Here is a 15,801-nt window from a genome sequence, read left to right as displayed (position 1 = left end):
CTGATTACCTTCACCATCCAGAGGGCAGAGATAGCAGCTAACAACAGACAATCCCATCTATTGAATGAGAAGGGAAGCAGGAAAGATACTGTTCTTCAACCAAAACAATCCTTGTTTTAAGATTTTTTTTCTTCTTCTTCTTCCCTATTCTCCCACACCTACATCCCCAACATATGCAAAACTAAGTACTTTGCGTGAATTAGGATTTTGAGAACTGGGACACAAAAGGGATTACACAAAAATGGGATTATAGTTATGTTGTATATTCTTTTTTTTCCCTCCAATTTTTGCTATTTTAACATTTTTTATTTTTCTTAATATACATGTGTGTTTGTTTTATGTACTCTACTGCCCTCCCATTTACCTGTCTACCCAAAATACTTCCTCTCTATTCTCCTGCTACTAACCTTCTTCTTTAGATTTCTCTTCCACACTTCCTAAGATATAATAACTCTATATCCTCACCTCCTACCCGCTCAGCATATCATCCTATACCTTACTCTCGGTTCTTTGTCCACCATCAGAAACTATAAACCCTTTTATAGTTTATTAATTATATTGTAGATAATAATTAAATTAACCATTGCTTTACATTGTGACCAAAGTGTAAACACCTTAATAGCAACTAATTGTTTTTAAGGTTGTATATTGTTTATGTTGGGATCTGTTAACATTGTCCTTACCCTCAAAGGAGAGGTAGTGGAACCCTACAGGGACTCTATAAGCCTACAGGGTAAAAACAGAATCCTTGGATCCACAGTTCTAGAAGGGAAGACATATAAGCAACATGAAAGACAAGGGAGGAAAGTGACCCAAACAAATCAAGACACCACATTATTAGAATCATTGGCCAGAGCAGCAGAAGAAATTACAGAGAAGGAGGTCAAGATGTACATAATTAAAATGTTCTGTGATTTAAAGGATGATGTAAGAGAGCAAATACAGGCAGCAAAAATTGTTTCAACAAAGCTATGTAAACAAATATAGGAAGCAAAAGATGACTTCAATAGGGAGATGACAGTTTAAAAAAAAACAACCAGAAATCCTTGAAAAGAAAGAAACAATAAACCAAATTAAAAGTTCAATTGAAAGCACCACCAACAGATTAGACCACTGTGAAGACAGGATATCAGACAATGAAGACAAAATATATTATCTTGAAAAGAATGTAGATCACACAGTGCAAATGCTAAGAAACCATGAGCAGAATATTCAAGAAATATGGGAGAGCATAAAAAGACCAAATAAAAAAATTATTGAGATAGAGGAAGGCATATAGTTCCAAACCAAAGGAATGACATTTTATTCAAAGAAATAATGTCAGATAATTTCCCCAACACAAAGAATGAATGGGAAAACCAACTTTAAGAGGCTTACAGGATACCAAATGTACAAAATCACAACAGATTCACACCAAGTCCCATTATAATGAAAATGCCTAATATACAGAATAAGGAGAGAATATTAAAAGCCACACAGGAAAGGAATCAGATTGCATATATGGGGAAAACAATTGGGATATATGCAGATTTTTCAAACCAGGCCCTGAAAGCTAGAAGATCCTAGATCAACATGTATCAAGCTCTGAAAGAAAATGGATGACAACCAAAAATCTTGTATCCAGCAAAATTAAGCTTTAGATTTGATAATAAAATAAAAACCTTCTATAGAACTAGAATGTGGATATTTCAATTATTTTCTGCATTATTATATTTCTTTTTAACAGAAGAATTGTAGTTCTGAAACAAACATTCAAATGAAAAGACAAATAGTCACAGTATCCTAGAAATTACTAACCCCCATTGAAAATGCCACTATTTCTGTCAATATCATCATTTTTCAGATTATCTAGGCCTGAAAATCTCAGAATGACCTTTTTAAAAAAATGTTATTCTCTTTTCTATGTCAGCCTTTACTCTTGGTGTGTCACATCTTTTAAAATGTGTCCCAAATCTGGAAATTAATATTTCAATTCCTATATCATCACCCATATCAGTCAGGGTCCCTAAAAAACGATGGCACACTTAAGTTGTGTAACTGAGGAAGCATAATAAAGGGATTTTTTTTAAAGAAGTACACCTTACCTTGTTATAAACTATAGTGATTGTGCTGTGCAACAGACCTCAAAAACTTATTCCTACTAGTAGAAGCTTTGTACCCTTTGATCCCCTCCACCCCCATCTCTGTTAATCACCATCCTACCCTCTGCTTCTATGAGTTTGACTGTTTTGAATTGTACACACAATTAAGATGGTGCCAAATTTGTCTGTCTGTGTCTGGCTTATTTCACCCAGCATAATGACTTCCATGTAGTCACAAATAATTGTATTTACTTTCGTTCTTAAAGCTGAATGATCCATCGTGTATGTGGGCCACATTTTCCTTATTCTTTTATCCATCTGGTGGATTCTTAGGTGGTTTCCATATCTTGCCTTTTGCAGTCTGCCACAGTGAACACGGGTGTAGGGATCTCTTTGGTATACTCATTTCACTTCCTTTGGATGTTTACACAGAAGTGGGATTGCTGGATCATAATGGTATTAATGGACTCTTAGTAAACATTTGAGCATTGTAAAAGCAGGGAGACATGGGAAACAGGGAGTAAGGCCATGTTGGGAGGGAGAAAGAGAGCTGTATATATATAGAGAGACTAGCAGAATTCTGTACCTTAGTAGAGGATGCCCAGGGACCTGGGGAATGCACATCCTGGCCTCTCTTTTGTCCAATCCTCTGTCCATGCATTCTACTGGATGATACAACGAGAAGCCAAAAGCAGGTACAGAGCTGCACTTTCCATAGGTCAGGTGCTGGGGTACAGAGCAACACAAAGAGTGGAGAGTGGATCTGGAGGCCTTAATGGAAATACTGGCGCCCTCTCTCATCTTCTCATCACTGGAATGAAAAAATGTGTGAGGAGAGTGGAGGATCTGGTTCTGTTTTTTCAGATTTTCCAAGCATCAGGAGTTTATTCTTACATCAACTGTTTCCAGTGATGTGATCTGGAGCAAAGTACTTAGCCTCTCTGTTCAATTTTCTTACCTGTAGAGTAGACATGATCATCATCGTTTGTCTATGGATGAGATTACATTATTCTTGTTCAACCTCCAGCACAGAGCATGACATGTCATAAGCATATCCATTAAAAGTTAGAGTGTATTCTCTATCATGTTGAAAGTTATTCTTCAAGTCCAGGAAAACCAAACCGCAGTTACCATGCTTTTCATTTATAGCACATGAATTAACAGTCATTAATTATTAATGTCTTATACAAGAGGTGAGGTAGAGAGTCAAGGAGCATTGTAGAACTTGACATTCTCCACTTCTTTCAAGTTTGGCAAAAAATTATCTTCTTTTTATAAAGTCTTCTTTGAGTTCTGCAGCCCCATAGACCTTCACCTTCACTCCTCTTAGAGACCAGACACTAGACTGTGTGATTATATATCACCTTGTATGAGGCTTCTGTTATAGAGACATATTACTCTTTACTCAACTAGGTCACGTACTTTCAGAGGACAGACAAAATTTTCTGAAAAATTCTTAGAATTGCATGTTAATCCATTTTTCCTTCTGTCCCTTTCTCCCTCCATTCCTCCCATTCTGCTTTCTTTCCTTCCTTGCTGTCTTCTTCTCCCCTACTTCCTTTCTTTACTGTATCAGTTAAGCCACATTAATTTATTGAGGATTTACCAGATCCTGTGCTGAGTGCACATGGATGGACAGCACGTGAACTCTAACCTCCCAGAGTTTAAGGTAGAGTTGCAAAGGTCGGGCAGATAAACATGCTAACCATAATGGTAAGTACACCATCAATGACGCTGCACAATAGAGAACATAGTGAGAACTATTAGAAAACCATAGTTTAAGTCCTCTTCTTATTTAGACTTGAGTGAGATGAACTTTGAAGAAGGAGCAAGACCTTATCAAGGAGGACTTTTATGAATGACTAGAAATTAAGAATTCACCCTCACTTCTTACTATGGTGGGAGTGGGCCACGTAGGCAAAGGGAAGGCTGGACTCTGCTATTACCACTGTGAGGTTTCCATAACCTGCAAAAGGTCAGTCTGGAGAATCTTACTTCAGTTAAGGGTTTCTTGAAGACATCTCCGCCCTGAGCTGTTTATCACAGCTTTCCAGATCAACACCTACAAGTATGAAGCTCTTTCTAACATAATTCATTGATGTTTCTGACAAGCACCTGGTCTTTCAGAATCAAGTTTGGAATGACAGCCTGGCACCAGTGAATGTCTTTGCATAGATTTAATGACATTAAGATGCACAGACCATTTTATTTTTAGTTTTCGGCGGACACAACATCTTTGTATGTGGTGCTGAGGATCGAACCCAGGCCGCACGCATGCCAGTCGAGCGTGCTACCGCTTGAGCCACATCCCCAGCCCGATAATCCTCCTTCTTCAGCCTCCTGAATAGCTGGAATTTTGGGCATTTGCCAACATCCCTGGCTAGATTTTTCTTTTTAGAAAGCTGCTAAGACTGGCTTTGAACTTGTGATGCTCCTGCCTTAGCCTCCAGAGTTGTTGGGATTACAGATTTGCACCAGTGTGCCTGGCTATGACTTTTATAGTATCACCTGTCAGAGGTGCCAGAGAAGCTCATCCAGGACTGGTTCCGGAAGCTGGGTCTCTTCCCTGAAGCTTTTAGCTCCATTCACTACAAGGGAACGAGGACTTACAATCCCCCCACAGACTTTTCTGGGCTTCGTCGTGCTTTGGAGCAGCAGCTAGAGAACAACACCACCCGTTCACCCCGACATCCTGGGGTCATCTTCAAAGCCCTGAAGGCACTGAGTGACCGTTTCAGCGGTGAGATCCCTGATGACCAGATGGCACACAGCTCCTTTTTTCCAGATGAGTACTTCACCTGCTCCTCCTTGTGCCTCAGCTGTGGGGTTGGATGTAAGAACAGCATGAACCATGGGAAGGAAGGAGTGCCTCACGAAGCCAAGAGCCGTTGAAGGTATTCTCACCAGTATGACAACCGAGTTTATACCTGCAAGGCCTGCTATGAGAGAGGCAAGGAAGTCAGCGTAGTGCCCAAAACATCTGCCTCCACCGACTCTCCCTGGATGGGTCTTGCAAAATATGCCTGGTCTGGATATGTGATCGAGTGTCCAAACTGTGGCGTGGTCTATCGTAGCCGGCAGTACTGGTTTGGGAACCAAGATCCTGTGGATACAGTGGTGCGAACAGAGATTGTGCATGTGTGGCCTGGAACTGATGGGTTTCTGAGGGACAACAACAATGCTGCCCAGAGCTTGTTGGATGGGATGAACTTCATGGCTCAGTCTGTGTCTGAGCTAAGTCTTGGGCCCACCAAAGCTATGACTTCCTGGCTGACAGACCAGATTGCCCCTGCCTACTGGAGGCCCAATTCCCAAATCCTGAGCTGCAACAAGTGTGCGACATCCTTTAAAGACAATGACACTAAGCATCACTGCCGGGCCTGTGGGAAGGGCTTCTGCGACAGCTGTTAATCTAAGACCCGGCCAGTGCCCGAGCGGGGCTGGGGGCCTGCACCCATGAGGGTGTGTGACAACTGCTACGATTCCAGGAATGTCCAGTTAGATGTTACTGAGGCACAGGTAGACGATGAAGGCGGAACACTCATTGCTCAGAAGGTGGGAGAGGCTGTGCAGAACACCTTGGGAGCCATGGTGACAGCCATTGACATACCACTAGGCCTGGTGAAAGATGCGGCCAGGCCTGCCTACTGGGTGCCCGATCATGAGATCCTGCACTGCCACAACTGCCGCAAGGAGTTCAGCATCAAGCTCTCCAAGCACCACTGCCGCGCCTGCGGACAGGGCTTCTGTGATGAGTGCTTCCATGAAAGCTGGGCTGTTCCCTCTCGTGGCTGGGACCATCCTGTCCGAGTCTGCTTCAACTGCAATAAAAAGCCCGGTGACCTTTAACCCCAGCTCCCTCTTTCCAAGTCCTTCACAATTCCTTAGGTTCTCAGGGTTAGAAACAAAAGTCTCATTGAGGTAGGCCCTCCTCCCAGTCACCTGTTGTGGTATGTGTTCTCTCCTCTCCTCTTTGGGCCACTTTCCCTCTGTGGGGGTGAGCCTGACGGCAGGCCCGAAGGCATAAACCCCTCAGGGCAAGGGACCGAGCAGCTCTAAGCAAAGGGTGGTGAACCCAAATCTGTTGCATTTATTTCAGCTAAAAATAATATATATATATATATATATATATATATATATATATATATAGACATATGTATATATATGTATATGTCTCTCTCTCTCTCTCTCTCTCTCTCTCTCTATATATATATATATATATATATATATATATATATAGACATATACATATGAAAGGAACTTGGGAGTGTATTGAGGCTGCTGCTGGCTGTGAAGACTTACCCCAGTCTGTCCCCACTACAGGGACGGGATGGCAGTGGCAGCAGGTCTTCCCCACAAAGCCAAGCCAGGTCCAGAGCCACTGCGTTGCTGGTCGCCTTTTGCTGCTTCTCTGCAAGCCTTGGCAGCCTCCCTTTCCTGACTTTTCCCTTCCGGCCCCCCAGCTGCCTGGTTGGTGGGTCTCCCAGCAATGCCTACTTGAGGCAGCCTGATGGGAATTCTGCTTGGGCCCTCAGGGAGCTGAATCCCAATTCTTGGATTAAGCCTGTTAAGCCTGTTTTATAGACCAACCAGCTTATTGTGCGGGTCTTAGGGGTGTATGGAAGGTCAGAAATTGGGTCTTCAGTCCTGAGAAGTCAAGTTCAGGTGCTCTGTTGTCCCTTGTAGTTGGGGAGAGTCCCAAAGGACTTGGGTCTTCCCCAGCAGCCTTTCCTGCTCCTTAATGCTTCTGTTTCCACTAGGCTATTCTGGAAGGCCGCACTTTTGCTCCTAAATCAAAGCACCTGCTACCCTCCTCCCCCTTGTGCCTATCGTCTGCTTCTGAGTTTCGCACTAGAATTTTTATTGCATAAAGTGTCTTAATTCTTTGTTTTCAGACACACAACCCCTCTAGCTATTGGAGGGGTAATCATGAGTAACCTTCCAGGGAAACAGAGCACAGAATGGACTGTTAGTTGTTTTTTTAAAAGTATATATAAATATTTCAACAGATCATAAAAGAAAAATTATATGTCTTTGGTCCATGCAAGGGAAGTCAAATGAATGTTTCTCATCAAGAGCTTGGACATTTATACCTATCATGACTGGAAAGAGACTGTTGTGCCGAAATCCTGTCATCGGGCGGAGTTTATCTTCAGTGGCCAAAAAAAGAATTAAAGCAACATAGTTCCTGACTGAGCTGGCTGGTGGGTGGAGCTTTGGGGAGGTGCATTGGGCGGCCATTCCTGGCTTGAGTATCTGTGGGATATGAGCCCCAGAGTGAGTTAGTCTCAGACCTGCGCCTTCCTGTCTCCTGTGGACCAGCGACTGAGGCCCTACTTGAACTGTGTATTATCAAATTCGCCATCATAAAAGAATCTTCCTGCTGCAAAAAAAAAAAAGATGCACAGACCAGAAATGATGATATGCAAGACACATCTTAAGTAAAACTCAATTTTCCAGAAAAACCCATATTTTTCCACTTCTTTTTAATTTTATTTTGGTACTGGGGATTGAATTCAGGGGCACTTGACCACTGAGCCACATCCCCAGCCCTATTTTGTATTTTATTTAGAGACAGGGTCTCACTGAGTTGCTTAGCACCTCATTTTGGCTAAGGCTGGCTTTGAATTCACGATCCTCCTGCCTCAGCCTCCCAAGCTGCTGGGATTACTAGCTTGTGCCATCACACCTGGCCATATTTTCCACTTCTCTCTGAAAAAAAATCTGTATCAAAGTTCTATGGATTCAAAAAACATGGGAGAGAGTCATGTGGTTGGTTATGTGTTGAACAGTACTGATATGGTTATTATAGGTAGAAAATAATTAGCCAATGAAGCAGTATCAAAGGAAATCAGAGAACAGAGGAGAAAATAGCAGTCAACACTTTCTGGAAAATATCCTGAGGCCTACTTGAAAAACGGCATGTAATACTCAGCATAAAACATGTCTGCAACCATGAATGGAGGAAGGGTGGATCCTGTGTTGTTGTCCATAATTTATAAAGTGGTTTCTTTCTGCCTGTGAGTGATATCAGTCATCGACATTTATGCACTTTCTGTGTGTCGACTCACACACGTAATGGCCTCTAGTTGATTATTGAGACAGTTCCACCTTAAGTAGCAGTTGGTTGAGAAATGAGGACAAGTTATGAATATGAGCAACTCCTGAGAAGTTTGGCTGGGAGTGAAAGAAAAGATAGTAGAAGAAGATGAAAGTGTGTAAGATGCACTTTCTTTTACTTCTCACCTGTGCAACACAGGCACAGGTTGTTCACGTGACCCAAGCAGTATCTAACAGGGTCACTAAAGGATTTAATGTCCATTTATTGGCTCCTAGCACAATACTGATATTCCCTCAAATCAGAAAAATGTGGACAGGAGGCTCCTGGTTAGACTTTTGAGAGAAGGCTGCAGAAGAGAGCTAGATTGTTCCTAGGAGCCTGGAAGAGCATTTGAACCTCAGTAACCCTCCGTTAACACACACAATAACAAAAACATTTGCAGGGCATTTACTACATGTCAGATGCTAATTGTACACCATCTTATTTTATCTTCATAACAATCCTACAAAGTGTGTAATATTATGTTCCTTCTAAAGGTGAAAAAATTTAAGCCCAGAGAAGTAAAGTAACTCCCCCCATATGATATCAGTACAGAATCTAGTCTTTGACTCCAAATCACAGATTAGCATCCCCTACCACCTCTTACAATTATCTTACTGGGGGAAGGGGTGGGGAAATGTATAATAAGGAGGTGTTTAAGGTCTTCAATTATCTGTTTTCATCTATCTCCTGATTGGGAAGCAGAAATTCTAGTCACTATTACCTGGATACTATATCAGGACGGATTCTCATCTCTTCTTACATTGCCTCCAGACTCCTAGAGAATAGGCTTGATTTTCTTTTTGCCCAGGTCTGCAATGGTTGAAGTCTGCTTCATTGTCACAAATGGGTGAAAAAATCTATTTTCTCGAATTCTAGTACATCAGATGTGAAGTGAATGCTACAAATCTGCTTAATGAGTCTTGAATGTGAACAGTGTATTGGCATATTTAAGACACATTGCAATTGTCAGAAATTCCTTTGTGGTTTCCCCTCTAGCCTGTGAATGGAGGTAAGTTAACTCTGTTTTTCTGGCACTTTTAATCTCTAATATATAATTTTGTTTTCTTTTGGTTTGAAACCATGAAGGATAAATTATCTGCTGAATGCTTTTGGCAGATGGAGGGGAAGCATCCCAAAGGTCTCAAAGTAAAAATTCTGTACCAACATATAGCTAGCATGATCATGCAACTTCCAAGGGTAAAGAATACTGTGCATTAAAAATAATAATAATAATAATAATAATAATAATAATAATAATAATAATAATAGCCCAGAAAGCTTTCCTAGGAGACAGGTTTCTTTGCTTTTGGGATTCATCAGTCATTGCCACACAAAGGGCATTTCTGGTGTTAGGAGATAGAGAATAACAAGGGGAATATTTTAAAGAATCTGCTCAGAAGTAGAAGACTGAAAAGCAAAGTTTAAGTGGAGCAGACAAATAATATTTCAGGCGTGCCAGATTTGAATGTAGCATGTTGTGTGTTCGTGTATGTCTGGCGCCTTGACATGTGTGTGTATGCTGGTCCATAATTTACCTTGTTAGAGGCATCAGCTGATTTAGGAGTGACAGGGCTTTTAAGTATTTAGGATATTTCCTAATTCTCTTGCTCCTCTGACCAGAGGACTCCAAGTGTGGCTTGGCAAGGGCCATCCCTCAGCACCTGCCCTGAGGGACACTGTTGGGGGGGGGCGAGCCTCACCTTCCATCTGACACTCTCCCACTGAGTTATTCCAAAGTCCACTTCCTGGCGAACATCAGCATTAAAGATCAAAGTGGTGTGAGGCCACGTGAGAGAAAGGAAGTTTTGTAATCTGAACCCTGGGGCCAAGAGGAGTTATTCTTCCAGACTTTGTTTTGGCAGTGGCATTGTTTTGAAAGGCAAGAGGCCAGCCAAGGCCTGAAAAATCATGGTCATTGTTTCTGACAACAGCAGGGGTGTTGATCAGATAAAGCAAGGCCAGCAGGCTGCATTTTGAGTGAGCCCTGAGAATGCTTGGGAATGTGTCTGTCTTTGTGTATGCCACATCAGCCCCTGGGCCTTGTTGTCACTCTGATGGATAGCTGGAGCTAACGCTGTAGGTGCAAAGACAGCTGGAGGTGGGGAAGGGTGGCACTTTTGAGAGAATTCTGGTTTAATCTAGGGCTGTTTTTTCTGAAAACAGAGGTTTGGGTACCCATAAAATAAATGTGGCACATTTTTCTTAGTAGTCAATTTTACTAGAAGATTTGGGGTGAAAACGGTCTTCCTTGAAGCTAAAAGGATCAACAAGGCATTGTGAAATAGAAGGCAAAAACTGTGTGAACTTTAAATATAAATTCAGGTATTTTAAAGAAAAAATTAATTTCTAGTAGATAGATTCCTGCTGCCTCCCCTATCCCCCCATCCCAGTGAACAGGTAAAAGCTGTAGTGTGCATTTATCAGCCCTGCATTGAACATTTTTGAGCAATTAGATATAATCCAGCATGAACCCAAAAGAGATTAAGGATGTTTTGTTGATTAAAACAGAAGCTTTAAACTGAAACTTGAAGTTGAAAATTGTCAGTCCACAGGCTGAGTCTGACGCACAGGCCAGATTCAATCAACAGCACGTTTAGTGTGGTCTATGCTGTGTTAATTTTTTAAAAGTTAGTTGCTAATATTTGTAAATCAAATTCCTCCTAATAATCTAGTTTCTCTTAAAAAAATGGTGGGGAAGGTTTGGCAGCAGGAAGCCCGGGATCTTGCATGGCAACACTTAGCTGGAGCTGCTTGGTTCACTATGAGTGACAAGCCAGTCTGCTTCTCTCACTAGCTTAGCTGCCTGGTCTCTGTAGACACTTCCTACCAGTGATCCCTCCCTCAGCTGAGATACCTCCAGAGTTTTTCCTGTGGTCTAATCTTTATAGCATTTACCCATCTTTCTCATGTGGCCATGTGGCTTCCTGATGACCTTGGCTCTCACGGTAGCCTAATATCTGGATTCTTTGTATTCTGAGGCCTAGTTCTTGGGTCTTGATCTAACAGTACACAGACAAGCTGCATGTATCTGACTGTGTGAAGACTCAGCCCAGACACTGGTGTTTGCTACATTGGTATCAGAGACCTACAAAAAGCTGCCCATCTCTACTTTCACCCAGTGTTGGATGAGGTGAAGATAATCCTTTAAATGTTATTCATTTTAGAACTTATTATGACAGAGGCAGGCAGCAATTTTGGTACTGGGGAGAAAGTGTAGAGAACTTGGTTGCTTGGTGGCTTTCGTGTTGGAGAAAGACTCTGATGGGGAATTAGGGGCCCTGAGTGGCCATCCTGACTGCACCTGCTGTCCATTCTCAGGCATGGGATTGAGTTGGTCTTGCATGGCTTCTTCTCTGATGTGGCTCTTGTCTCCTGAGCCGTGACTACCTCACAAGCTTTCTGAGAAGCTCCAATGTAATAATGCCAATGAATTCGCTTAGAAGATCATAAGAACATTACAAATCTAAGATAACACGTTCCCATGAAAGGTGGGCTGTGCCTTTGCAATGTGAACAATAGAATCCCCAATACATTTATATGCTTAGCAGTGGTAGTTGCTGATGGTGAGGTAGTTTCCCCTTTTAAAGACTGAAAATTCTGTTACCACAAAAGATATCTGTATTGGCAAGTCGAGTCTTAAAGTGATAAAAGAATATCTTGCTATCTTTTTGTTCAGTGAATACCAGAGTCACCTACTACCAGCTCCACTAAGAAATAATGGTTATATAAAAATGTGTTTGATTTTTATAGGCTCAGAGGTAACTGGGATCCAGTTTTATATTCATTATTTGCTAAAACTATTTTCCTTTCATGTGCTATGGATTTGTGAGGGTCTTTTTCTTTCCAGCCAGTCAGGAATACGAATTTGTTTTTTATTGATCTGCTTATGGCAGTTGGTATAACAGCATGTTTTAGCAGATGTTCTGCTAGTCATATCTCATTTTACCTTTTGTAAAAATTTTAGTGTTTCTTGTTGGTGGCAAAAGAAATACAATCAGTGTTTCTCCTTGAACAATTCTGAACATGTCGTTTGATGTTTTCTGGCTTAGCTCTTAAATCTTGTATGGTGTGACTTTAAAAAAAAAGAGTAAGAGAGAGAGAGAGAGAGAGACATTAGAGATTCTACCATCAATCTCATTCTTCAGAGCTTTCAAAAGAAAACTTTCAAAGGCACTAGGTTTTCTATAGCTGCTGAGATTTCTGGCATTTACATTCATAGACACGGGTTGGACAATAATCTTTTTCAACCAGAAAGCAGAACACTATTTGTTCCATTACTTATGGTATCCCATGGTCAGGATTTTTTAAGCCATTTTAGAGTTTTAAATGTAGAGTTTAGGACCGTAGATACACTAGAGGCTGTATAAAATCTTACAGTTTTGATTCCATACCTATTTCATCGAGGAACCAAGAAAGTATTAAGACTTGCTTTTTAGACAGATTTAGCTCACATAAGTACTTTACATGGTGGGTGATACAGAATTAACCTAGACCCTGTTATACATAGAACCACCTTACTAATGATCAATACCTCATCACACACATGTGCACACACATACGTACACACCCCAACTGTCAGTTGGTTATGAGGTCCTGTGTTTCTTGAAGTGTGTTCTGTAGACCATTGGTTCTACGGATGCTTTCTCAAAGTAGGGTTCTGGGTTGAAATGAGCATTAACCCAGCTTGGAGTCAGCTCATAACTTGATCTCTCTTTGAATCTAGTTCCCTATCCTACAGGAGAACAGAGAAATCGTAGATAACAGGACCAAGAAGTGCCATTATCTCCCTAGCTGTAGACAATATGTTGCTAACAAACTTTTGAGTTTAGTTTTCAACCTGATTGACATTTATTAGGACCACAGGCTGGTACCCCTTAACTATGCCTACGGCAACCACATAATCTATTATTTAAACTAACCACAATTTAGAGAGTGAAAAGGGGGGGGGGGTGCTTTTGATCATTATGCTTGACAAAAGGCATAATTGGGACTGCATTGGATAAAGTAGGGCATAGAGTCACCCCAAGTCTGATGAACCTCAGAGCCCAGCTTACATCATAACTTTTCCATAATGCCTTTCTGATTTTCCCAGTTGGAAGCCATTTTTTTTCACAACATGGAAATCTCTTTTATTAAATGTATAATGTTCTACTTTGTCTTAATAATTACTTAGGTACCTCCTGTATCCCCCCCATTAGGCTCCAAGTTCAGACTCATGATCTGTATTTATACCCTCTGTCTGTCTGTCTATAGCACCCTTTCATATTAGCCTGTCATGGTGAGTACAAATGAATACTGTTGTTTGAGTGAATGGATGAATAAAAATCTCAGCACCAAAAGTCTGGTACCCTTCTCAACTCTACTGTTTTTTCCCCCTTAACAAATGGTCTACCCTCAATGTGATCTCATCATCACACATCTTTCATAAACCTTATGTCCTACAGGCAATTTTCTCTCTTTCTTATTTATTTTCAATATCAGATCTGTTCAGGTGTCTATTGGATTTGTGTCTTCTTCATTCCTGTGGTCACAATTCAGGCCCAAGGCTTTACTCTGTTCTTCTTGGATGTACACTAGCTTCATAGCTCTTTACCTTGTTTTGAATTTCTTCTCAATTCCCATTTTGAACCTATACCTGCCCACTTTACCTGCAGTGGAATTTCAATTTTTTTTCCCCTATTTTAGAGCCAAGTAACCTTTGCAATAGCCCCTGTGGTGAAATTCGAACTCCTTGAACTGGCATTGAAGGCCACTTAATTAACAGAATATAATTTATAATTTATAAATTCAACCTTTTGAAATTTTTTCCTCTTCTTTAGAATTAATTGTCTTCATCTGATTCTCTTATGTGAAAAACCAAGTTCTTTAGGGTAGAGATATAGCTCAGTGGCAGAGCACTTACTACTTGCTAAGCATGTTTTAGGCTGTGAGTTTAATCACCAGTACAGCAAAGGGGGGAAAAAGAAGATGAAGGACCGAGGAAGAGGAGGGGGAAAAGGAGGAGGAGGAGGAGGAGGAGGAGGAGGAGGAGGAGGAGGAGGAGATAATGAAGTTCAAAATCTGGTTCTTTCTTACTTTTCCAGCCATTTATTTCTTCTGCTGTTTTTTTTTTCCCTTTATAGTCTATACTCCGTCTACCACTGAACTATGCAATTCCCAGATTGTTCCTTAAATATCCATACTTTTGCATGTGATATTCATTCTGCTTAGAGAACTTCTTTTTATTAATATTGCATATTCTAACTCATTCCTTTAGATTTATCATAATATTACTTGCTATCTTTGCAATTTTTTTCATTATTCTTTCTTCAACCACTCTTAGCAATTTGCTCTCTGTGTTTGTAAAGTTCTGGTACTATATGTATCCCAGTGAATTATTGACTAGTCTGCTTCTCTTCCACGTTGAGAATTTCTTGAGGCCAGGGACTTTTTTTTTTTTTTTGCACTCTTTTATTGGGCCTAAGAGTGATTAGTATATAATAAATTCTTAACAAGTATTAATTAGTATATAATAAATTCTTAACAGATATCAATTTGGGCACACACTTATTGAAAACTTGCTATGTGTTAGGTATCACCTTGTTCAATCTAATTTAGTTTAATCACCGTGATTGGCATCTGACAAAGAAATCCATAATATCTCTGTTCTACACAGAGGAAATGTACAGACTCAGTAGTAACTTATCCAAGGAGTACAATTTTGGATGACAGAATCAGAGCCAGAAACCAAGCTATGAAATTGCAAAGTACTGCCTATGTTCATCAATATCTATCTCTAAATCTTGGCTTATTCATGGAAGAATTTGAAGGCATAGGCCCAAATTTACTTCCTGATTATTTCTTCCAGGATTATATCAGCCATATCTTATTCTATATCCACTCATTTGGCCACTTGTGTCATAAAGTTTATCAACTTAACATCAGTGGCCTGATGTGCATGATTTTAGTAGTCCACTTCTTGACTCACTCTAGACTTGAATTGTGTTCTCTTTTTAATTGACATTCTGCCCCATCCCGTGAGACACACATTTAACTAGAGTTCTGGACGGGTCCTACAACTTGAACATAAAGCTCTTGACTGTACATTGTATGTTCTCATTTTCCCCTGCACCAGTCTCTTTCAGATTGGAGTCAGGCTGGGAGTCTGCATGGTTAGCTAAGTTGAAGACTCTCTTGTCAAATTCTCTTCACTAAGGAAAAGTTAACTACTCTCCACCAAGAGAGGAGGTAGAGCAGAACAGACCAGATCCATCAGTAAATATTATAGCAAAAAGAAAGGGGGAATTAATAGGGAAGTGTGATGTGGGTGGTGTTCACAGTGATCAACGCATGACTCTGGACCTTGCTTAATAAGTGATATTTGCATAAGACCTGGAGGAGATAAAAATACTTGATAGTTGTTCAGAAAACATTTGTTGGGTGAATAAATGCTCTTTCAGTGAACGTGGATCTCAGAGGGAAAGGAAATTAGAATATTATTTTTGCCTGTTCCCTGAGGTTCAATGTCAATTTCATGGTGCTGCAAAAAGCAAAATGGTCAACAAATATATGGAAAAAAAATGTTCAACATCTCTTGTCTTTAGAGAAATGCAAATTAAAACTACAATGAGATTTGAT

The 15,801-nt window shown here is 40.6% G+C and overlaps 1 pseudogene; it reads left to right on the top strand.

The window, feature by feature from the left end:
• The first annotated feature begins 4,654 nt into the window (after positions 1–4,654).
• LOC143641056 (zinc finger FYVE domain-containing protein 1 pseudogene) lies at positions 4,655–6,044 on the top strand (annotated as a pseudogene).
• Positions 6,045–15,801: the final 9,757 nt, after the last annotated feature.

The sequence above is a fragment of the Callospermophilus lateralis genome, unplaced genomic scaffold, assembly GCF_048772815.1.
Source record: "Callospermophilus lateralis isolate mCalLat2 unplaced genomic scaffold, mCalLat2.hap1 Scaffold_83, whole genome shotgun sequence".
NCBI classification, from domain to species: Eukaryota; Metazoa; Chordata; class Mammalia; order Rodentia; family Sciuridae; genus Callospermophilus; species Callospermophilus lateralis.
Note: the sequence above shows the minus strand (reverse complement) of the source record. Positions and strands in the feature narration are given on the sequence as shown.